The sequence below is a fragment of the Coturnix japonica genome, chromosome 4 (assembly GCF_054131305.1).
Source record: "Coturnix japonica strain WE chromosome 4, WE-NBRP24, whole genome shotgun sequence".
Lineage (NCBI taxonomy): Eukaryota > Metazoa > Chordata > Aves > Galliformes > Phasianidae > Coturnix > Coturnix japonica.
The window spans coordinates 49520457-49544511 of record NC_140666.1 but is presented as its reverse complement, the minus strand read 5'-3'; the positions used below and the strand labels follow the sequence as shown (position 1 = coordinate 49544511).

The following is a 24055-nucleotide window of genomic DNA, read 5'->3' as shown; positions in this document are numbered from 1 at the left end:
TCCATACATGGTCAATAGCATTTTTCTGCTGTTCAGCACTAAGGAGATGCTGCTCTGCAGGATGCATTCCTATCAGTATAGATGAACTGCTTTTGCCATCATGAAGCTGCACTTCTGAAAAGAAAAAGGCACTTTCCAACAGCAGCAAATACGTTGCTTTTGCTCTTCTGTCTTTTCACCAGGGTGAACTACTTCATTTTTTTGAACCAAATGCTTTCAAAGATGAGATGGGTGAGAAGAATAAACAGATGCTTTTAGTTTCATTTGGTCTATTTAGGTACAAGCTATGGGTACATGTTTTGTCTATCTCTGCATTGAAATGGAAAAATTACAACTCTCGTTATCTAAAAGACTTCCTATCTCTAATACCTTTCAAAACTCTCATGCCTCTCAATATCTGTTTGTAATGCCATGGGTTCATGCAATTTTCCATCAGCATCTTGCTATATTTCCTATTTGTTATAGGTTTTCATGTGACCTAATACATCCTAAACTGTGATCTTTGTGTCCGGTGTGGGGATGACAGATGTGAACTGCACTTGTTCCTGCAGTATTTGGAGACAGGCAGGAACCCAGAGCTATGTCTGTGCATTGGGCTTTTTCTTGTCAGCTGTTCTGAAGACAAAGGTGGAGGAGATGGATGTGGAGGTATTCAGAAATCTCTACTTCAGGGGCAGTCAGAGTGGGGAATCGCATATCATTTTGAGTAAAGGGCTGAATACCTCAACCAGCAAAGAACTCTATTGAAAGGAAATTGTCTGTGATACAGTTTCTAAAGCTCTCCTGTTCTTGGCCACAATGGGATTGTTTGCTATACTTTTTGCCACCTGATGCTGCTGGAGGCAGCAGAATGTCAGCAAATCTTATTTGATTTTATTGTTGCTTTTTTCCAGTTCATAAAAAATACTGATTTTTTTACTCACTGTTGCTCCTCGTTAGGAATACAGAAGGAGAAGCCTCAGCTTCTTTTAACATCCCACTGCGTCTCTAAACTGCTAGTTTTTCAAGTATATCTCTAACCCTGTGTGTGATCAGTTTCATCCAATTTGTTGTATGTGAAGGAGTCTAATGAAGTTTAGCCTGGCAGGAAGGAAGTCTGTTAATTTGGATGTTCTGAGTTCAGGGGGGTTGTGCATTTATGTCCTCACACAATTACTCAGAAAACTCAGAGAGAATGACTGCTTTGGAGGGAGCACATGGTATTTCTATATTCAGAGACTGGCCATGTTTTCTGGCAGCTGGCTGCTACACTGGATTAAATTCTGATGGTCTGTTTTTCATTGTTAAGCTTGAAGAATCAGGGATGCAGATGACAGCTTAATCAGCATCATAATGAAATTAATGGTAATGGACTGGTCTTGGGGTTCTTGATGATATTCATCTGGAAGTGTTTAGTTGCGTGAATAGAGTTTGAGATGACTTGACTCTATAGGGTTGTTTGTTACTAATATATAGTAGGTGACTTTTTGGTGGTTTTGTGTTGTTTCCTGCTGAGGTTGTGCCTAAACCTAGGTACAGTGTTCCCCAATGTGTTCGGTGGCGTTAGGGATGTCAGGTGGTATTCTCAAGTAATTTAGAACTCAAATTCTCTATCAGCCGGCTGATTATGTGGTGGGGCACTTCTCTGAGAGGTCAGTCACTTGTTTCTTACCATTCATCCTACCATTTCCATTCACCCATAATACTGTAAAATGGGTCTTTAATTGCCAAACAGACATGCTGCTGCCTATCTCCAGGTTGTGTGCATATCCAGCAGTTGTGTGAAGTTAATGATGCATTGTCATTCTCCATGCAAGAAGAAGGGAAGTTAGGAAGATAAAAAGCAAGAAGTGTCCTTCAGGGGGAAGAGATGAGATTGTGGAATAATCTTTGGGCTGCGGAAGAATTGATAGTTTTTCTATCCGAGTCTTGTGTCCCCAGTATTTTCCTTCTCCTACCTTGGAAGAATCAAGCGGTGGTGCTGGGTGTAGCAGCGGCTGCTGCTGAATGCTTCTGTAATTCTCTCGCTTTTGGAGAAATGCCATTTTAAGGTAACAGTCTGCAGGTGTAGCTCTGACATTTGTCATTGGCTTTTGGGAAGGAAAAGATACCTAAAACACACAGTCTGAAATCTTTTTGTCTCTTTCATCTTTGCTGCTTTCCCCCCTTTCAGGTTTTTTTTTTTTTCTAAGGACATGTTTTTTTTCACGGTGGTAACTGACAGCACTGGTGACAGAAATGTGTTTTACTGCCCCTCTGAGTATATGTGTTTGTTGCGTGGGCCTCATTTGTATTCTTGTCACTGGTGTAACATTCAAATGTTCTGGAATGCCTCAGAGAGAGGCCTGACCTCTTTGCCTCACACTGTATTTTGAGTGATGCTTGTCTCTGCAGAGCTTAGCAAAGAGCAGAGGAAATAGCTCTACCTGTGGTACATGTGCTTAATGCCTGCTGTGTGCTCTATTCGCTTCTGGGCTCCAGAGACAGAGAATCAATGAAATTAAATACAGAAGTCATTGGAAAAATATTACAGTATATGGTGTATTTCTTCTTGAGAGTGTTGTTGCAGGGCCAACAAATTGATTGATAAGTGCTTGTCCAGCATGCGTAAAATTGCCAGTAGAGTATTAGTTCACCTTTATGCCAAACTGATCATTCGCTTTGTATAAAGCTCATGGTCAGAATGGAGTCAGAGATTTGAAGCATTTTGTCTGCATCTTGTGGAGTGTGGAAAGGGTGTGGGTCAGAACAGCTTAATTCATCTTGGGTGTAGGTATGGCACTGGTGCACAGGCCTTGGTGACATTGTATTTAAACATTTTGAAACTTGGCCTCTCTGTTCATCATTTGAATAATCAGCAGCCCTTCTGCATTTCAGAAGCAGAAAAGTTCAGCACCTACTTTTTACTTAATTGCCCTGTTATAAGAACAACAACAACAACAAAGTCCATATGTAAAATGCTTGACAAAGGGTGATGTCTGAAAGGGTTGAGGTCCTCAGAGCTGAGGGCATGCTGGGCTGTGTTTGTGTCAATTGAGACAAAAAACATTTGGGTTCAGGCAGGGCTTTTGTTTGGTGGATGGGTCAAAAGGAGTTTAGGTATCTCAGAGTCTAAGTTGGTGCAGATCGTCTGTGTTACATTGAGGATCAGTGGTTATGGACAGGGAAGGACTTGCCAGTGCTGCAGAAATAACGATCAAGTATTGCACTCCCAGCAGTGGAAAATGTTGTCAGTTAACTGAAATCTCAGAGCCTTCCTCTGAACACCTGCTGCTTAGAATCAAAACACTGATCACAGAATCACTGATGAAACATTGACTCGGATGCCTATTTCCAAAAGCACTCAAAGCCAACAGCTGTTCCTCCTTAAATCAGGATTGTTTAACATCAGCTCAGAAGGGGTAATTTGAGGGATACAACTGGATTACACACAGAGTCTCTGGGGTTTGCTCTGACAATAAAGTAAAATCATAGTCTGCTAATAGATGTGTTTTGGGTAGAAGTGTCCTTTTGTGAAACCTATTTGGTAAGAAACCAAACTACTAGACATTTCACAGTAGGGTTATGTAGTGTTGCTATATTGTGAACATTAAATGTGTGTAATGAGATACATCTTGTAGTATGCATATAGCTGGTTGATGTGCTAGATACTGTAGTGTAATGTGGGCTTTGGAAAGAAATGCCCTTGATGTAGACAATGTAAATGGCATTTTTTTAAATGAACCGTGATCTGTTTCTGCTGCAGCGAGACCATCTATTTTTGATCTGTTGGGTGAGATTTGGGCATCAAATCAAAGGCCTCTTTATTGGAGAGGTAAAGTGTAGTTTTCTATATGAAGACTTAAGATGGTGTTTGTTTGGTTTGGTTTGGTTTACTTGGTAATAGGCTATTGCAAAACTTATTATGCTGTCATAAATCATGTTGATGTTAATAATCTTTCTGTGTCTGTTATCTTTAAAGCTGTCCTGATAGCACTGACTCCTTCACTGCACAATTGTGAGAGTCAAGGGAGAAAGGCACACAGTTTGCATCTTGGCTCTCTTACGCTTTTCTGTAACTGGGATTAATTACTGTGTTAGAAGCTACAGCAGCATGGAGTTATTGAGGATCTGTGATAAGTAGTAGCCTAGATATTTTTTGGTTTTTTATTATAATGGTTTGTTGCATTTAAAGCTCGTTCAGTTTTGTTTTCCATCAGTTCCAGTTGATTGGGGTAAGATGAATTTAAATGGGGGTAGGGATGCTCTTTTATATTTTTTAAATCAATGTTTTTAAAACTATATTTTGCAAAAGACAGTAGTTGTATGCACATATTTACGTAGCCTTGCAGCATTTTAATTAGTTGAATGCTGGATGATATTTATTTAAAGCAACATTCTGAAAGGAAAGGTTCCCACTAATTCAGTGTTCTTTACCTTTTTGAGTTCCAGTTGCATTTTTATATATTCCATTGTTGTATATTCCATTGACATCTCAACACCCACGTAGATGTTGTCTACTAGGTATGATATTCCCATTTTTTTGCAGACAGAATAGCCTTGTTAAGACACTGTTGTATAACAGTAATTTACCACCATCATTCTGGCTCTCTGGGGTACTGAGAAACTTTTGCATTGCACATGTTGATTTAACCTGGATAACTTTCAGTTCTGTGATGTTAGATATGAATCCTCCTTGTATGCTTTTGTTTGTTGGCATAACTGATGGTATTGCACAGACAGTGGAACTGGGGTTGCCTATGGCCCTTCCCTATGCAGATCTCTTGTACCAACATAGCAGTGCTGTCTGTTGTACAGAAACTAACAGAGGAATAATGACACAGGCAGCCTGGGATGCTTGCTTTCCATTTGCTTTTGCAAATGGTCATGTTTGGTTTTAGGATCAGAAGGAGTGGCTTGAAGCTAAAAGCGGAGTAAAGTTCTCATTGGATGTTCAGAGATCTTTCCCAAAAGGAAAACTGCTTGATAAAATGAAGCAGATGGCCATAGAATAGCATGTAAATCCATGCAGGAATTTACAAAGTGCTGTACACACAGCACAGGTCAGACACAGTGCAATTTTAGCACCCAAATCCTTTGCTTTCATTGGAATTGCTGTAGGTGATCACGTGCGTAATAGCCCAACCTCATGCTGCTGCACACCTGAATTCAGCCTGCAGTCTGTCACACTCAGTTACTCTTTCAGATTATCCAGCAATTTTCCTCTTCCCTAAAATGCTACCTCTTGTTGCGCTCCAAATCATAGGCATAAATCTCCATACCGTCTGAGTTCCACCAGCTCTATGCATGCGGTACTTGCCTTGAGTGGCAATAGGGATATAAATTTATTTTTTGTGTACAATAATGATTAAGATACCCTTGTATGAAGAGCTTCATTTTTTCTAAGAGTAAAAATTGACATCTTTTGACAGCCATTGAAATAATGAAGGGGTTGTTTTGTAATGACGCTTCTGAAAATAGATTACTTTGCATTCCTTCTTGGGAGAGAAAAAGAGGTCAATTTCTGGTTTTATTCCTTTAACAAAGAGGCAATTTACCTCTTGGTACACTGAAACCATCCTTGTCTTTAAATGCTATTCCAATAGCATTATGACTCCCTGTTGTGTGAGTGTGAAATCTTTTGTTTTTGAGTTCAGTTAAAGACAAATCAGCAGGCCTTGTAAGTTCATAGATAGGCAGTTATTTTAAGGACACACTCAGTTATCATAATGTAGGTCTAGGAGACAGGTTGACAGGCTTTCAGTTTCTCTGTGTAAGGAGAAATAGCATCAATAAAGTGTGTCTATCCAAATTTGTAATAGGCTTGAGATAATCTAGGGTAGATGTCAAGGGGGAGGAGAGTTAGCTATTGCATGTACTCATTAATGAAGTCAAACTTATTAATTCCTCAAAACAAACACTGAAGTTCATGAGTTAGGTGACTGCAAAACAGGCAGCAGCCTAAGCAAAGGAAAATGTATTGCCACTGTTTTTAATACTCAAGCCCAAATGATAGGTAAGTAGATGGAACAATGACAAGGAAAGTTTTTTTGTTTTTTTGTTTGTTTGTTTGTTTTTTGAGGCAGACCCTGTTTTTGTGCATTTTCCATTTATTCTACATTTGACAGGTTTCTTTACATACGAATAAATTCATGTCAGGATGATCATACACGTTTTCAAATGTATTGCAATTGAAAATCGTGACATCTCCCTTCCAGCACTGCAGTCTCCTTGTTTTGGCTTTTCATAACAGATCAGACCACTTTATAGCTATGAAGTATTTTTCTCTCTGGTCCTATAATAACCCTGTTGCAGTACTACATCTGAATCAGGAGTTAAATAAGACCTATTTCTCAGTTGTTGGTGTGGGACACTGATAAGCTCTTAGTGGGCTTCTGTAGACCAGTGATATATGAAAACATTTGTCGCATCAGAGTTCTGATTTTTGATACAATGGTACATCTAGTTCTCAGTGCATTCCTCATAGTACAGTTTAATTAAATGGTCTGGCTGATAGATAATAATCCTCTCAAAGAAGGAGGAAGCCCAAACCTCTATATTCACGCCTATGTCCCGATGCTCAAAAATGTTATTTATTCTTCCTCAGATGGACCTCAGCACTAAGGGGTTACTGAATGGTGGCTGTTTCACTTGGTTTGGTGTGCATTTAGACTGCTTCAGCTGTCAGTTTTGAAGGTTACATTTGATATGAGGCCTTCAGGCCACTTCCAGTATTAACAAACATATTGTGACACCCAGCAGAGTTCATTTGGAACAATACATCATGCAAAAAGTTGTCCAGCCCTTTTATGCAATGTTAAGTGTGTAAGAAATTGTAATCTGGAAACTGCAAGAAGCAATTTAATCTTTCATTCTGTAAGCCCACAGAAGATTTTCTGTGTGTACAGTGTCAAAAAGTCCCAAGCACATCCATGTTCTAGAAACAAAGTTTTGAGTTCATCATGTCATTTCTGCCATCTTCTCCTTGGTGCTGATGTTCTGCTGCAGTGCTGTGTTTGCAGAACATCAGTGACATTGTCTGCACCACACAAGACACAAATATGAAGAGAATTTCTGCTCCAGTGAGCTTGCATTCCAGGGAGCAGACACAAAGAAGGTCTTGCCTTGCTCTGTATCCTAGAGAGAAGAGTTGTAGATGATAATTCTGCATCATTAAATAATTTATGGTAGACTTTCCTTTGTTCTTCCAGTTTTTAATTCCATTTCACAAAATGCTTGTGGGTTTTTTTGATGCAATTCCAATAAAGTCAGGCACAGAGTGGATAAGGGTTCACTTTCCTGGCACAAGTGACAATTCCTTATTTTAAATGGTCAAACTGAAATAAGTGACAGTTTCCTCACCTGGTAACTTTATATCTGCCCTTCAGAGACACTTCTCAGGCTGTGAGGATGTAGTCTTCTCTGACATGCTGGATGTTGAGGTCCTTTGTCAACTTATCTCACAGTTTCTCAGTAAGTTGAAGGACAAATTGTAGAAAGAAGTCAGCTTTCTTTTCACTCCTTGTACAAAATTGTGAGTTTCTTGTCATCCTGTAGTGAAAATGGCAGGCTTGTTACTATGGTTTGCTTTCTTTGCAGTTTCTGGTAGGAACAATGAGAGATACATACAAGTCTGAACAACAAAGATGTTGAATGCCAAGCCTGAATGCACTTTGCTACCTTGTTGGATAACTGGTAAAAAATAATGCAGCATCATAAAATGTAGTCTTGAAAAAAAGCCCATGGTTAGGGTATACTGAAATTATTGGGAAGGGATGGGCAGAAAGAATCATTGCTAATGATTATTTTTTTCTTTTAGGTTTTAATTGTGTGTGAGATTAATAAACGGGTTTAAGCTAAAACTGGTGTCATAAAGCAGGCAATCTTTAAATGTGTCACTAAGTAAAGGCTTATTTACATTCATGCATGATGGTAAATTACTTGGGATCTCAGTGGAGTTCACCAGTGAGCAGAAAACTATGCAAGCAAATCTGTTCTTGCTGAATGTGGTCATTGCTGGAATTTTCTAATGGATATTCCTCGCCCTTCTGTACTGCAGCAACCTGAAATAATCAGAAAGTAGATTCTCTGAGGAGTGCAAAGTGCCCAGAAAAGCTGCAGCCCACAAAGAAACCAAACAAGATCTCTAGGCATCATTAAGAAGAGAAAACCTTTTTCAGAGGGAAGGTAATAGATTCATGTGCACGGATGTAAACCACAAAGCTTGCTATAGTTAGCAAAGGGACTGTGCTTTTTCTTTCAAAGGCTACGTAAGTGTTTTCCAGAGATTTTTATTTTATGTAAATTGGTTGTTGCAGCAGTTTGGTCCAAGAGGCCATTTTGAATGCTTTCACACTATATGGTATTAAAAGTTCCTGTGTCTTTCATAAGCACGCGTATGAAAGAGTGGGGAAAATGCTTAAAATACAGCCTCTGATAGCACAATGGAGGCAAAATATCATGCATGCAATTAGCTTTAATGCAGGCACAAGAGAGAGCATAATAACAAAAATGGCAAGAAAAACAAGGAGTTTGGGGAGGGGGCTGTAGATAATGTGCAGCTGTGCTGTTCAAACATGAAAGGTGGTATTTATAGAACATTTCTAATGCATGCACTTTTCTATGCAGCTATCAATGGGAGGTGGGGATGTAAGAACAAAGAAGGAATGTTTGTAGGCAGTATATGTTAGAGTGAGGAAAAGCAAGTGGGACATGGAGAAGGATATGTGCAGTTCAGGGAGGGGGGGAGCCACAGATGACCTTGAGTTGTCTAGTACCACACCAGTTGCTTGCGGCAAGAAAATAAAGCAGTAGTGGTGTGTTCAAGTAACATTTGCTCACAGTCTGATCAATAGGGTTGGGAGGTGGGGACTGGGATGCAGGGCCTATGAATGCTTGATTCATTTCATTTTGGGTGAGATGTTTTCTTTGTCGGTGATACATATTCAAGAGATGTCATTTTGAAGAAACTCTTAACCTCTTTCACTGTTCTATGGAAGAAAGGTTTGTTGTGGGGTTTTTTTTGTTATTTTGTTTTTAATTTTCTCTGCCATTTCACTGTGTGCTTGTCACTGATCAGTATGAGATCACCAATGATTTACTTACTATATCTCTTGCAGTTTTTCTTAGATGGTAAGTTGAATATGTTGTAGGTCATAGAGCAGAACGTGGTGATCAGTCCTGAAAATTGTGTTCTCACCACTATAGGATAGGATTGTGCTCTTCAATAGCTTATTTCTGGTTGTCTCCTTAAGACTGGCTCATATCCTGCAGACCTGCCAAACACTACTGCTTTAGGGTTGAAGCATTCTCAACCGATGCTTCCAACCACAGTGGATGCCCACTTGTACACATTGTTGGGGGATGAATGGCTGTGACTGTTACTCCTCCTATTGTCTCTGATGTTGCAGAAGGGTGAACGTGATTGCCCAGGCAGTGTTCTGCTCTGAGTAATCAGTGCTGTAGTGGTCTACTCCTCGTAATCCAGACTGGCAACTGTGCCAAACGTCTTGGCAGTACTTCAGAACGAGAGCATTTGTGTTTAAGGAAGGTGATGCATAGTGAAAGCTGTCATGTTGCGTTGTACTGATGAAGGAGCTGACTGGAGTTGCTGAGACGGAACTCTTTTCAATCACTGTAACCTGTGAATTCTGAACTGAAAGGTGTGCTTAAAACCAGTTTGAAAGGTGTGCTTAGATACTTTGAGGCAAAACATGCTACAAATACTATAAAAGCTACATCAGTTATTGCACAGCGGGATCTTTGTCAACTCTACAAACACTGCTGTATGCATTTTTGTGCAGGAGGATAACCCCTATGGAAAAAAGATACAGCAAGCAGCTGACTGGCACTTCACTAATGCACAGGGTATGTAGGTCATCCTGTGAAGTTACCAGCTGGCTCTCCTCTCTTCCTGGGCAGTGTAAAACTAAGTTATTTGTTTAGCTAAGAAAACCTGATTCTAACCTTGGTGTTCAAATGCTTTTTATTACCTGATTTCTCAGTAATAGTTCTTATTTAGGAATCATGACTGCGCTGGTGTAGTGTCCATGCAGGACATAACTAGCTTATGAAATGTAGCAGAATGGGATGCAGTAGAGAAAAATGTGGATTTGACCAAGCAATATACCATACCCAACCTGCCTAGTGTTAGTGCTGGACTGGTTGCTCGAATAAGTTCAGAACTTCAACATCTCTCATTAGCAGCCTCATCTTTCAGGCTGTTCCTTCCTTCATTCCAGTGTGAATGATGCTGGTTTGTATCTGGAGGCACAATTTGATGTGGTGGGGTCAATCTTTGGTAATGTTCAGAGAGGTTGATAACTGCTATCAATGCTGTCATGTCTTGTTTGGTCTCAGGTCCTGTTTGAGTGAGAATTAGATGAGGAGACGGGGTAAGGGCAGAGGAATGGACTCAAAGGAGTGCATAGTTATGTCCCAGTTTATGTGAATGGTGAGCCAGTGATTTCACTTGGATATCTTGGTTGTTTTTCTTGATAACTGTCTTCCTTACATGACTGGAAAGTCAAGGTCTTTAAAAACAAGGCAGATAGCCCGGAATAATTGCTAAGTAACAAACAGTTAACATAATATTATGATTATTGGCTCCCTGCTTTGGGCAGCTGAGACTAAACCACATTCAGTAGGTCCAGGATATTAGAGAATATTTAAGTGTTGTTATTATTATTATTATTTTAATTATATTTTTTGCATGTGTAACTCTGTTAGGAAGGGTAATGAGAATGGGTGAAATAAGCGTGATGTAGCTAAAAACTGGGCTTGTGAGTTAAGCCCACATTGCTTGTTTGAATTTTAGATTTGTTTTGCCAAATCTTCACACACATTCCTCAGTGACATGGAGCACCTCAGACCAGCTCTTATTCCATTGAATCTGTATGGTAAAACTTAACTGTCATGTAATTGATTGGCACTGTTAATGCAAGGTCTGTCTAGCAAACCAGAACACTAATCAAGGAAAGTATGCAATAGATAGTGACATCATTAGAAAGATATCTGATTTTGCTGTCTCGATATCAGACAAAGTGTGACCTGCACTCCCTTACTGAAGTAGTGTCTGTGTTGTATAATCAGAAGGTAAGTTATTGAAATGACACAGAACAATTATTCCTAAGGTTGAAATCTCTAGACCAGTCTTGAGAAAGCTCCTCTGTAAGATGATTTCTTATCCTATATTCTATCTAAATACAAGATGCCACTAATTTTCAGAGTATGAGAGTCAACAGTTGCTGTCCATATCTGACTTGATGGAAGTGTTTGTGTTTGCCCATTGCGAATTTTCTTTCTGAGTGGGAATGCCTTACAGGAGATGAGTGCAGTACATGGTAGTATTCTCCAAGTGGACTCTCTGGACAATGATTTCTCACCTTTTTTTATGTACTACCTTGTAGTTTCTTTTGTTTGTATTCAGAAATCTCATTTTGCAGTGACATATCTCACACTTTCTTTCCTAAGCATTATAATTAATATTCTCTTTTAAAACTTAAAGTAATTCCTTGAGTCCTATCTTGAGCTAGGCTGAGAGCAGACCCCTGGTTCTACTTTCCTTTGTGCTTGTTTGGTCTCAGACTCTTCCATTAGACTCATTTCTCTCAGTGGCTTTCTATATTGTATCTTTTGATTTCATAGAAAACCAGTAGTAAGGTCTTAAAGATCCATGCAGGTTTCAACATATGTTTTGATCATAGTATGAGTAAGTAAAATATTGAAATGCTGGTTTGTCTTTCTTTCTCAGTTCTGTGTCTAGTCATTGCAGACACACTTCAATTTTCTGCTCGGATAGATAGCTTCTTATTTGTGATCTCACTTTGACTGTTTTCAGTAAGTTTTTGTTTTTTCTTTTCACTGGTTGCTGTCTTATTGTTTATAGTTATCAGTTACGTGAAGTATTTATCTATACATGAGGTTCAGTCAAAAGTAAATATTTTAAGGTAGATGTCCACCTTTAGCAGTTGGCACGATGTATATAACAACAGGTACCCATGAGTTGTGCCTTCTGTCATTGGCTTAAAGCAGGACTTTGTTTTTACCTGACAGCTGAAGGCATTTGTATTTATGTCTGGGTCCAGTACAGATCAGAGCAAAGACTCAAACTGCCAAACCCTTCCCTTTTCAAAGGGAGTCAGCTTTGATGTCCTTATTCGTCCGTCCCTAAACTTTGCAGTGATGTTATACCATTGTAGGAACAGCAGCATGCAGACTGCATTCTAATGAATGGAGACTTTTTATTTCGTTTGGAGTTTTTGATGAGCTTGAATACATCAGTGGATGAGCATGTCCAACAGTACAAAGATGTGAGAGAGAAAGACACCTGCTTGGGCCAGAGTGGTTTTAAAATATAGTGTCATTGGATGTAATTCATCCCACTGTAGCAGTGGAAAAGCTATAGATTAATTTCTAGCACGGGCAATGTAGCAGGATGCAGAGAAGCCACACTGCGTCCATGAAAGATATCAAAATAATCATCCCTTTAATGAGAGGGGAAAAAACAACTGATTTCTACTTTCTCCTCATATTTTATTTTGCACAGTATGCAAACAAATGAACATTTCTGATAGACACATTTTTCTGCTTACAGTCTTCATGTTGCCATGGACCTTTGGAAGGTAGTGGTGTCTCTTCAGTTTGTCCAGTTAAGCTGTGTATACTTGTGGCCTCTGAAGACAATGACTGAAATGTTTCTGGTCTGAAACAGCTGATGTTTCTTGGAAAGACCTCTTGGAAAGGAATGCACCTTATGGTGTTCTTTCTGCCAGCTGCTGGAGAATAGGTTGCTTGAAGACCAGCTCTGAACAGCCTATCACAGTAGGCTGATAAAACAAAACGTTTGATTGTATATAGCTACCACAATTCCATAAAGATCTATAAACTGTACAAATACATGACAGAACTTCTGCATGTTAATCTGTTCACAGACACCTGCTAATCTGAGCTAATCTTTAAATGATTTGAAATCAGACTTTGCAGTATGTATTGCGTAGAGTACAATAGATGATTTTATACTTAATGAAGAAACAAGTTTATTGGTTGTTCCTTCTATATTTTTTTTAATGACTTTATTATATATTCTACTGTAAATTCACCAGTACTTCCCAGAATATGTTACCATTTTCTGTTTTATTTCTAGAATTGCCTTCTGGTTTTGTTGAACACTTTCACTTCCCTTCAGTTTGCTTTTGGATAGTTATTACAGATAACGTATTTGTGATTGTTTTTTATTTGATTCTCTATTTCTTTTAAGGATGGGCATTGTATATGTTCTGTTGGCCTGTGGAGTCCCAGATGTAACCCTAGGGCAAGCAGCTTCACTGTATCTCTGTGGGTTTGAGGAACTAGAATAACCAATTTGTGGCCCCTTGTGAGCTGAAAGCTGTTCAGGTGAAAGACAGAGAGGATTCTGGACACTCTCAGTAGTAACGTTTTTTTATCTGTTCCGCAGTGAAACCTCATAGGCAGTTAAGTGGTGTTTCTGAAAGCATTCCTATGATAGTAAGTTTCCTGTGACTGTAAGTTTCATTTTTGTGCACTTGAATAGAATAGGAACTCAAATAGACAGAGCTTTCCATTTAAGTGTTAGGCAGTGTGAATTAGTGATCCATCTGTGGTTTCCACATGGTAAGCAGGAACACAAAGTAAATGTGCTGATGTGAGAATCTGAATTTTGTTCCATCATGAGGCTAATAGCTGCATCCTCTCTGCTGAGAAGCTGAGCCTGTGAAATCTGCCACAGCAGTTTGACTTGTAGCCAGAGCTGACAAGAAGAGAGAAGGAGGCAGGGTACTAGTGTGATGTGTTTGCATGATGTACAGAGAAATTTTCACATTTATGCTTAAATAGTGCCCTGCATCAGGTGGCCCTCTTCCAATTTAGTCATCACCTTTCTCAAAGAAGACTTTCTAGGGTATTTTTCCAACATGAGCATGAATAGGGGAATAATTTCTATATTTGCCATTCATTAAGTGATAGGATAAATGATGTTATCTTGACAAAAAAATAAAATTGACAGTTTCTTCCACAATAAGACCTGCTTCAGATTCTCATCACAGATGTGACTGTGCATCTTGATGGAGGAGCAGTTGAAGGTTCAGCTCAGACTCATTCTTTCTGTTCCTTTCCTGCCATAAGATGGGTTTCTTGGCTGTGCTGCTTTTGCAGAAATATCACTATGGTGCTTCCTGAGCACTGTTACTGATACCAGGGCTGTCACTTCTTCAGGTAATGGAAATTACTGGTGTTTATTTTGCAAAGCAAAACTTAAACAGTATTGTTTGGCTAAACATAAATTATGTTGAATTTCTGCATTTTTAAATAAGTAACTATAGTTACTTCAAGATGATCAGTGTTAGAATGACTCTTTTTTTATGTAGGTGGCTCTATGGACAGAAAACAAAGATTTTCATAGGTAGCCATTTGGAATAAAGTGCTCCAAAACCTTTCCAGGGATGGACATGAGACTGACTGGCCTGTAGTTTCCCAGGTCCTGCTTCCTGAAGACTGGGGTGTTTTTGGCTATCCTCCAGTCTTCAAGGACCCCTCTCATTCTCTTTCAAATATGACAGAAAGCAATTTGGCAATCGCTTCTGCCAACTCCCTTAGCACTTGTGGATGCACCTCATTGGGGCCCATGGGTGTATGTGCGTCAAGATTGCCTAGGTGATCTGTGACCTCTTATCTGCCAGGTCTGGGATTCCTGAGGGGCAGTCTTAGAAGCAGAGACTGAAGCAAAGAAGATGTCCAGCACCTCTTCCTTCTCAATGTCTGTTACCAGGTAACCCACCTTATGCAGTAATTTTACAGGATTTAATGTCTGTAAAAAGGGATTCTGGGTTCTGCTGTGAAAGGGCTCACTTTATAGTAGTAGCAGTAGCTGAATACTTTATGCTGGTGCATCTCAGAAGAAGCTGGTTTCTTCAGCTTAATAGAAATAAAACAGTAAGTGGAGCATTTCTACCTCTTCAGAAGGCTACAAGCTGCTAAACATTTCTAATCTTCATCTTAAATCACTATCATGGTGTTTGCTCAGCAAGAGCTCACTTGCAGTAATGGGGATTCATTAGCAATAACTTTGTGCAGAAGGTTTGTTATTGCACAAGTGAGAGAGAATACATTTAAATATGGCAGCATGGATTCATACCTGTAATGTAATAAAGAAAATGATTCATAATTAAGCCAGGAGGCTGTAAAACAGCAGTTTCTCTCAATGGTATTGAAATTGTACATACGTTTATAGTTAAAATCTGCATGGTTTGTTCCTCTGGTTTGTTTTTCTATCCATATGTTTTATCTGATGAGAAATCAGTTGACTATCAAGGGATCCTCTTGGCTCTTTGCATTTCTATTTAGAAATACAGCTTCTCTTCCTGTGGACACTGGAAATTTTCACTATGGGAGGGATTGGATTCCTGAAAAAGCTGATAAAATCTCATTTTTCTTGAAGCTCCCGTGGAGTTTCCATAGATGTAAACAATATAAACTCAACAAATCATGGCAAGTATTGCTGTGCAAAGAAGTCTGGGTTTTCATCTTCTAAGGCTGTTCAGTGTGCTCTCAGTTTTCCTTCCATGACTGTGAAGTACAGAAGTTTCTCAAAGCTGCAAACCTTTATCTGAAGCTCTGAAAGGAGCATCAGATGCTGCTGTACTTGCAGTAGCATACCAGTTGTCAGCCCCAGCAATGGTAGCCACAGGAAAAGAGAGCAGAGCTGGTCCTCCTGGGTGGCAGCCCAGTTCCTTAAGGGTAGCACACAGCAATAGCTGTAAGGGCTATGCTGTACATGGGTTTGTGCAAATGAGTAAAATATTTCTGTTGCTGGTGATTTATTTAGAGTTATGACAAAGCTGATGGTGATCAGTTTTAAAATCATCATTCCATTATGACCTTGAAACGTGTCAGGGGAAGGCTGGTGGTGAATGTTGTGAACTTAAAGTAGTCATTTTATTGTTTTTCTCCCTTTCCCCTTGGAAGTTTACTTCTTGTAAATGTGGTATTCCCCCCCCCCCCTGTCAGCAGCAACAGCTGCAGCGTGCTCTGTTGACTGTGTGTCTGTTCAGCTCCAAAAACCCATCCCCAGCCATGGGAGTGCTCCTGCAGTGAGGCCGTGCTGGTGTACGTGACATTTTATTTTTATCCTTGCTGAAACGCAGCCAGGGTGCTAGGCAGAAATCCACAGAAATGTCTTGGAAATGGAAATGTCTTTCAGTGAGGTTTAATGTACTTTTCTGCTTGGGATTTGGAGGTGTTGGTCTCACTCGGATGAGCATTTTATAGATTCCACTCATTATTGCTGATGTGGTGAATTTAATTTGTACAGCACCACTTTCACTCAAGGCACAATATGGCACATCCTGAATAGAGGTGGGGTGGAGATTTGTTCAGCACCCTACTGCTGAGTGTTCTTTGGGATTGATGGATTGAGGAGCAGCAAGTATTGGCTGCTCCACAAGTGGACTGGGTGTCCTTCTCTGTGACTCTCTGTCATGTGGGATCAGCATCCACTATGTGAGCTCAGCTCTTTTTTCTAGTGCGTCTTTGAGGTAAGGGTTTCTGCTACAAATAAAGCACTGATGTTCTCACTGAGCAACTGGGAGAGATTAATTGGTGTATAGAGAGGGAAAAGAGCTGGAACTCTAGTGTATGATTTGAATGAGAATTTGAAGAAGATGGAGGCAAGTGATACAATGAGTTGTCATGTTTCAAAAGGGAATTTCTGTTCTAGAGAGAGTAATGTCTATTAAGGGAAATATTCCTCAAAGAAGGGAAAAAAAGAGATTGCTCTAAACTGACTCTGAATTAATGAATGGTGTAGCCAATAAATGAAATAAACAGTAATACAGTTTTGATGAAAACATTCTGCTTTTAGAGCAAAGAGGTGTTGCAAGCAGGTGCTGAATGCAGCATACTGCATTGCTCTCTGCATGGGCACCCTGAAGCATCAGGGATGTTTGCAGGCCTAGCGACTCCTGTGCACCTGCATCTCTTTTGTAAGAGGAATTTTGTTAAAATTATTACAGGAATCAACAGTACAAGTGCAGAGCCAGAAAGACAGTCTGTGTTACAGAGGCTTGCTGGGCAGTGTTAGGGTGATCCTCACACAGAGGGTACATGCTGCTGTCAGGGGCTCTACAGAGACACCCATCTCATAATGAACACATTTTGATAGCTACTGTGGTTCGTTGTGAGGTATCACTGATGACTTATTTAAACAAATGAGTACTGATGAATAGCCTGCGTCTTGCAGACATTGAAGACTGAAGGGTAAATGATTGTGCAGCGGTATTTATTGTGTTGTTAAACCACATACAGATATAGTATATAAAGGCTGTGGAGCCAGTAGGGTAAGTCTTTATAGCAGTGATTTCTCTGCTTATTCCAAAGTAGATAAGAAAGCTTCTTGACCTAAATGACATACGGAGTTGTCCTGGTTAGGTTGATGAGACCTGTGCTTCATCACACTGCAGTAATTTGAGTGCAGTGGCAGCTATTTAAAATATTATTTGGCATGTGTAAGGTATCTGGTGCTAGAGAACATGATACATGCAGCTCTTCATTAACAAAGATCTCCAACTGCTTTATAGATAATGTTGACAGGTTTGTTACAGAGGTGGGCATAACCCCAATTAACCTTTCTATCTGTGGTTAATTTGGCTGAGAGTAGATTTATATTCCATGAATTCTTTTCTATCTTTGTAGGACCAGCATTCTGAGGAGTTCAGCTTTTATTCATAATAAACAGGAATGTCTCTATTGAATGCAATATAAATTGTAAGGTCATCTTCCAGTGTGAAGAACAATGAGGAAAATAACTATCAGAGGGGTGGAAAAAGCAGGAAAGAAGTGTGTGAGGGTTATAAGCAAGGCTACTGCTGGTCTGAGTGGTCTGTGAACCTCTGAATAAATCCTAGTTTGTGAACTAATATGGCATTTTGCATGACAGCTCCGAGCCTGGACAGTGTTGGTTGCTTTCTGTAGTCCTGATGTGCTTTGTTGCTTATATTGCAGTGAAGTTTCACCTCTAAATCTAATTCCAGTGTTGCTTCCCTTCTGTGGACACAGGTTACAGGTCCCTTGCCAAGCCTCGTGCACATGTTTACCTCTGTGCCTGTTTTTCTTTTAGATCTGTATTTAAATTTTCTCAGTTGTGGTCTCTGTGCATTTGCAATATTCTTTTCTGCAAGGTTGTGTAGTATTGTAATATAAATAGAATACAATGATGATTTAAATGATAACATAAAAGATGATTTAGCAGTACTGAGTATAGTGTGACTCTTCTCAGCTCATTTTTAAGTGCCCGTACATTAACATGATAAGAACGATTAATCATATTCACATGCAACACACTAACAAAGACTAAAGATAGTTCTGGCTGACATTCTGTGTTAAACTCATCTGCTAAGCAATGTAAAGAACAGCTGCAGAAAATCAGAAACCATTTGTGTATTTTATGTAGCCTACTTTTTTTTTTTTTTTCTTTTCCCCTTTTCCAACTTTGTTAAAATTAAACACAGCAAATTATTTCATGTTATAATGTGACCAGATAAGCTGAGCCTCCTAGGTCCTGCTGGAGCTGTTATTATAGGCTTTGCATAAACTCGAGTGCCTGGAAATGAAGGCAGGTGAGGTGTTTCCATTCTGTGGTACCCTACTCCCCTACACATCATCTGAAGATGGTCTGGCATGAAATAAATGGTTGGGTAATGCTGTGGAGGAGGTGGTGGTGCTGTTCCAACTGTTTTGCTGGGCATTGTTCCCAGGTCAGTCTAGGAAGACTGGAACAGAACTTGTATGGAGAACTAGATATGTTGTAAGCAGCCCTGTTGTCATCATGTTTGGATCTGCTCCTATTACTCTATGTGCAGTTACTGAAATGCTACATCAATAGCAATGCAACTTTCAATCAATTTGCGTTGTAAAAGAGATGATGGCAGCCCACAATGCAAGACAGATTCATTCTGTGCTTATTGGGAGGTTTTTGCTTTGCTTCGATGAGTGCAAACAAAGCCTTTGTCAGCTTTTCATTTTGTGTCTCATGAAACCACTCAGCATCACAGTTCTCTGACAGTTCCAGCAGCAAACAATGAGCAGCAGGAGTCAGTGGAATGATGGGTGTTATGGCTGGTGGAAGGGAGCCTCTAGGCTGGCACTTGCAGACTGTGTGCCTCTCCAGACCTACCTTTTTGTGTGAGGTTTTGGTAGGAAAGATGAGCGTGATACAAATCCAAAATATTCCACCTCTCTGAGACTGCAGTCTCAGGTAGGAATACAGAACTTAAATTTCCAAGGAAGTTGGTTTGCTGCCTCATGCCAGGACAAGAACGAGCTCAAAACCCTCCCCAAACACATCTCAGATCTGATTTAAATGCGCTGAATGGGTTCAAATTCCTTATGCTTCACACAAGGAGATAAGTAGTGTGCTTCAGCATGGGAGCATCACAAATCAGTTATGTTGGGTGCTGAAATCGTGGCAAACACAAATGCGTGTATATCTTACGTATCTGCTCTGCCAAGCTTGTTCCACTTGTGTTTAATTTTTTCAGTGCTTCTGAAGGTGTAAAATCACTGGGGCAGAACATACTGCTGCTCACTGAGTATTCTTTTGTTGGAGGATTGTAACTTCAGCTGTGAATTACAAAGGCATGCTGCCTGCAGATCAAATGTTGCTGTAAATCAGACAGCCCAGGACTGTGAGAGGGAACTGAAATGAACCCCAGTTTTGGAACAGCATTGAGTCCACTGAATTTTAAGTCCCAGTAATCTGTTGAAATGTTTCTCTTCTATTTCAGGGGATAAATTCAAATTCTATAGCATGGGGCACAATCTGTGTATGTGAGCAAAAGCAAAGGCAGCTGGCATGAAGTGTTTGTTCTGATGCTTATTTACTGAAGATAGAGCCCTGTGAGTCAAGGCAACAGGAAGGAGTCGTGAAAAGGAAATCAGGACATTTTTCTTGCTATTGTTCTGTTTAATCATGGAATCATCAAGGCTGGAAAAGACTACTGAGATCACGAAGTCCAACAACCAACCCATCACACCATGCCCACTGACCACATCGCTCTGTGCCACATCTTCACGGTTCTTGAACACCTCCAGGGATGGTGGCTCCACGACCTCCCTGGGCTGCCTGTGCCACTGCAGCACCACTCTTTCTGAGAAGAAATGTTTCTTAACATCCAACCTGAACCTCCCCTGGCATGACCTGGGGCCATTCTCCCTTGTCCTAGAATGACTGACATTTATGCAGATTAACTTTCAGTTTAGGAAAATGGCAGAATCACTTCACTTCTGTTGTGTTACTGTACGTAACACTATGTATATATGGGAAATTGATAACGGGATCTGAATGTTTCCCTGTAGTCTGAACCTGCTGAATGCAAACTAGGGATGAAGTGCTTTTATAATGTCACGTCTCACCAGCTGCCTGCTACAGTGCATTTGTTAGACACAGTAGTCATCCAAGAGGACAAGACTCCCCAGAAGAGCACGGAATCTCATATAATTTGTGCATCCAATTGATTGCACAGCAACCCAACCTCCTTCTATCCACATTTTTTATAAATGTAAATTATACCAAAGATAATCTGTAGTTCTTGCAGTAGGTGGAGTATGCAGACAATAGCCTGGGAGATAGATGAACTGTGAACATCATCACAAGGGGTTTACGTAGTGTAAGATAGGAAAATGTGCTCCAGTCTGCAGGAAGCTGGAAACTGTGCAAAGTAAACTCATACTCTAAATTCAGATGATTTTTCTGCACAGTGAATTGTTTTTGTGTGCAGCCACTTTGTGGCATGGTGTTTTGCTGTAGCTGCTACTACTTTGGAATGGGGAAGTGGTCTTGTACCAGATCAGGAGGTTGGTGGCTCTGTGTGTGGTGGTGGGGTTGGAACTTGGTGATCCTTGGGTCCCTTCTAACCCAAGCCATTCCATGATTTAAGATGCAACAATCAGCAGACTCTTAGCTGGGTAATTCCTCACGTGTGATGCAAATTAAGCTTTTTGGGGGAAGAGGTGAGCTTTTTTTTTTTTTTTTTTTTGTCTCCATCATACCAAACTTGATATAGAAATTATGAACATGGATAGAGTCTAATAGAGCTTAACATCAAATAAGTAAAAGTGTTGCACAATACTGTTTTGTTTTCATAACTTTTTTCCTCTTAAATCAACAAAACTATTAATTTTATTTTTTTTTTCTCTAAATGAAACTTCCATGGAAATTGCAGTTCTCTGTGCCATAGTGCCAACCAAATGAAGGTGCTCTGAAACAGGAGTAGTGGCTGGATTGAAGTACTGTGGCCTTTCATGTCATTTCTCCCTGAGTTAGCGTTCCAGTTTTGCCTGGGATATAGGCTCATTTTATTCACACCCTTCACTGATGGAGTAGTTGACTTGCATAATAAAGCAACATGATAAGATGAAGATCCAGTTGCCTACAATTTGATGTATTTAAAATTTATTTCCAGCTATTAGAGCTTGGTGTATGTAACTGAAAATATATAAATTTTATTGATACTGCTTGAGATAGAGAGTACTGAAGTTTTTTTTTTTTTTGCCTGTTTCATAGAACGTATGGCCTTGTTAAGTCATACTGAGCCAAGGCCACTGTTGCACGCAAATTTAACTGAATCTGAACTAGGTTTGGAGAGCTCTGACTTGGGAGTGTAATAAAAATAGCTTTGATGTGATTTATTACATATCTTCACATGTTTTACTACTAACATTTTGCAAGGAGGATCCTTTTATTGATTTTTGGACTGAAATAGAGGAAGATTTCTGAGAGGGAAGAATGATTTATTCTGCTGTGGTGTAGTGGACACCTCAGATCCTTTTCTGTCATTTTTCCAGTAAGGAAAAAAAAAAAACAACAAAACAGATCGAAGTGCCATTATTGGGTTGTGTGTGAAGGTGGGGGGGGGGGGGGGGGGGTTGGAATTTGCAGCTAAAAAACTTGCTTTTACCATTATGATAAAGCTGTTTGGCTTGCTTGTTTATTTGTTTTTAACTCCTGTCAGGCAAGTAATGAGTGTTTCATTCTGCTCATCTTTCTGATTATATTTACTTCATTTTTTGTTGACAACAATGGCTGTGCTCTTGCACATTGATTGCTGGAGGTTCATTTTATGCTAGTTCAGAGCTGCTTCCAATACCAAAGTCCAATTTCATGCCTCTGAAAGTGGCTAGATGTTTTTCTCTTTGAATTTGCCTCACAGAATGAAGACATTCAGCTCCGAATGAAAAGACAGTGCAAGAGACTCTAAGATTATTTAATGTGCTGTAAGACCTCACAGCAGCAGGTTACATATCTGGCAGCACCTGTTGATAAAACTAAGTGCTTGGGTGGTTGTCCTGGCTTTGAAAGCTACAGTGTGGATATTTACACCAGCTATTGTCAAGTGAAGGAATTTAACTTGTAAACATTGGCTACCCAGGGAGCTGGCAGAGAGAGCAGACAGAGCTCAGCTGTTTCTGTCCTCTGCCTGTTGTCCATGATCACTAAAGAAACCAGCTTATCAGTTCCCTATCTTTGAAGTTTGAATGCTCATTTCTTTATTTTCTCTATTTGCTTTTTCTTTCAGGAGTTCAGTTGTAGAACTGCTTGCATGACTCTTGTGAATTTTCAGATGCTGTTTTAGCAAGCTGTTTCTGCTGGTATTTAACCTTGACACCTTATTCACATTGTGAATATTATTGTTTTTTACAGCAGTGAACTGCCAAATTTCAGGGAAGATAAAACCACAGTTACAGGAGTGGGATCCCAAGGGCATTCCGCACTGATCAACCAGAGATGAGCGTGTCTCTTTTCAAATGAGAGAGAGAGAGGGATTCCAGTACTATAAATGAATAAGTCAAACTCAGTTTCAAAACAGGAAACATTAATTATTCATCAGAGTTCAGCTTTGAACATCAGTATTTTTCAAGGTTTTCTGTGACTGCTGCATTGATACATTGCATCCTCTTACTGATGTGGAACAAGATATGTATAGATATATTTGAATCACCTTAAATGTTCATGAAATTTCATTAATTTTTAGCTTGTTCTCTTTCTCTTTATGAATGATATTCAATGAGGTCACAACAAATAAATCTAGTCTCTTGTAGTTTGAGTATAAAGCCATGTCCCTGTGAAGGTAAGAAGCGTAGTCAGCATGCCCATGGCACACATGGTGTATCCATTTGGTAATACCAAATAATGAGAAAATACTGGGCTTGGATCTTGATATGAATCTATCATTTCCATGTACTGCTAAGATTAATACACTGGATGAGGCTGGGAATGACTTCTAGCTTATCGCTGGGAGTTGTCCCATAATTCTGTTGAAGTCTTCCTGCTTGCAGCTATACCCTGCCATGTGTTAATTCAGCAATGTTTTATGCAAGCAGTTCTCATTCTTGATCATATGAGTCATTAGATCTACCTCATGTACAGAGGAACATGATAATCGATCCATGCCAATAAAACATATCATGCTGTTATTTTAACAGCAGTCACTGCATGCGGGGACAATACAACAAATAGTTAAATGTCTTCCAGCTCATAAATGTTGCCAGTTTATTACTCTGTTCAGGATTGCTATTGTGAGCTATGGTTTTTCTGGTGGGAAGCTGAGGAGCATTGCATGAGTTGTAATGCATATGTAGGACAGAACACATCCTCTCAGCAGAATTTTACAGTAAAGTCAGTGAAGAATTGAATTTTCCTCCCTTCTTTTCTTCACTTTCCATTATTAGACTCTGTCTGGAGTACAGTGTGTTATGACTAATGATATATCAGTCATTGATTATTGGAGCAGTATCATATATCTAGCCAACAGGATTTCATAGAGCATATATATACAGTGAGGGATAGTGATTATCTGCTGGCTTTCCACAGATCACTGAATGTTATGACTCATGTTAAAAGTTTTTGTGTTGTTTTTTTTTTAATATTCTTTTTTCTTTTAAAAAAAAAAAAAAAAAGGAAAAAAAAATATACTTCCTCTTTGCTCTAATACAAACCCTCTGTGGGATGTGAGGCTCCAGCAATGACTCACTGGGCAATGAAGCAGCAGCCTCAGACACTGTAATGCGAAGAAGAAAGGTCATGTGC

General features: G+C 39.7%; 1 protein-coding gene across 38 annotated transcripts in view; it reads left to right on the top strand.

The window, feature by feature from the left end:
* Positions 1 to 24055, top strand: part of MAPK10 (mitogen-activated protein kinase 10) — an 84579-nt gene that overhangs the window by 23912 nt on the left and 36612 nt on the right. For 7 of the 38 annotated variants that reach the window (XM_085546731.1, XM_085546738.1, XM_032443988.2 and 4 more), the window contains one exon: positions 14655 to 14743. The exons of the other annotated variants lie outside the window; for them this stretch is intronic. The gene's annotated coding sequence lies outside the window, so the exon portion shown is untranslated. The remainder of the gene's footprint in view (positions 1 to 14654; positions 14744 to 24055) is intronic. 38 annotated transcript variants of the gene reach the window in all.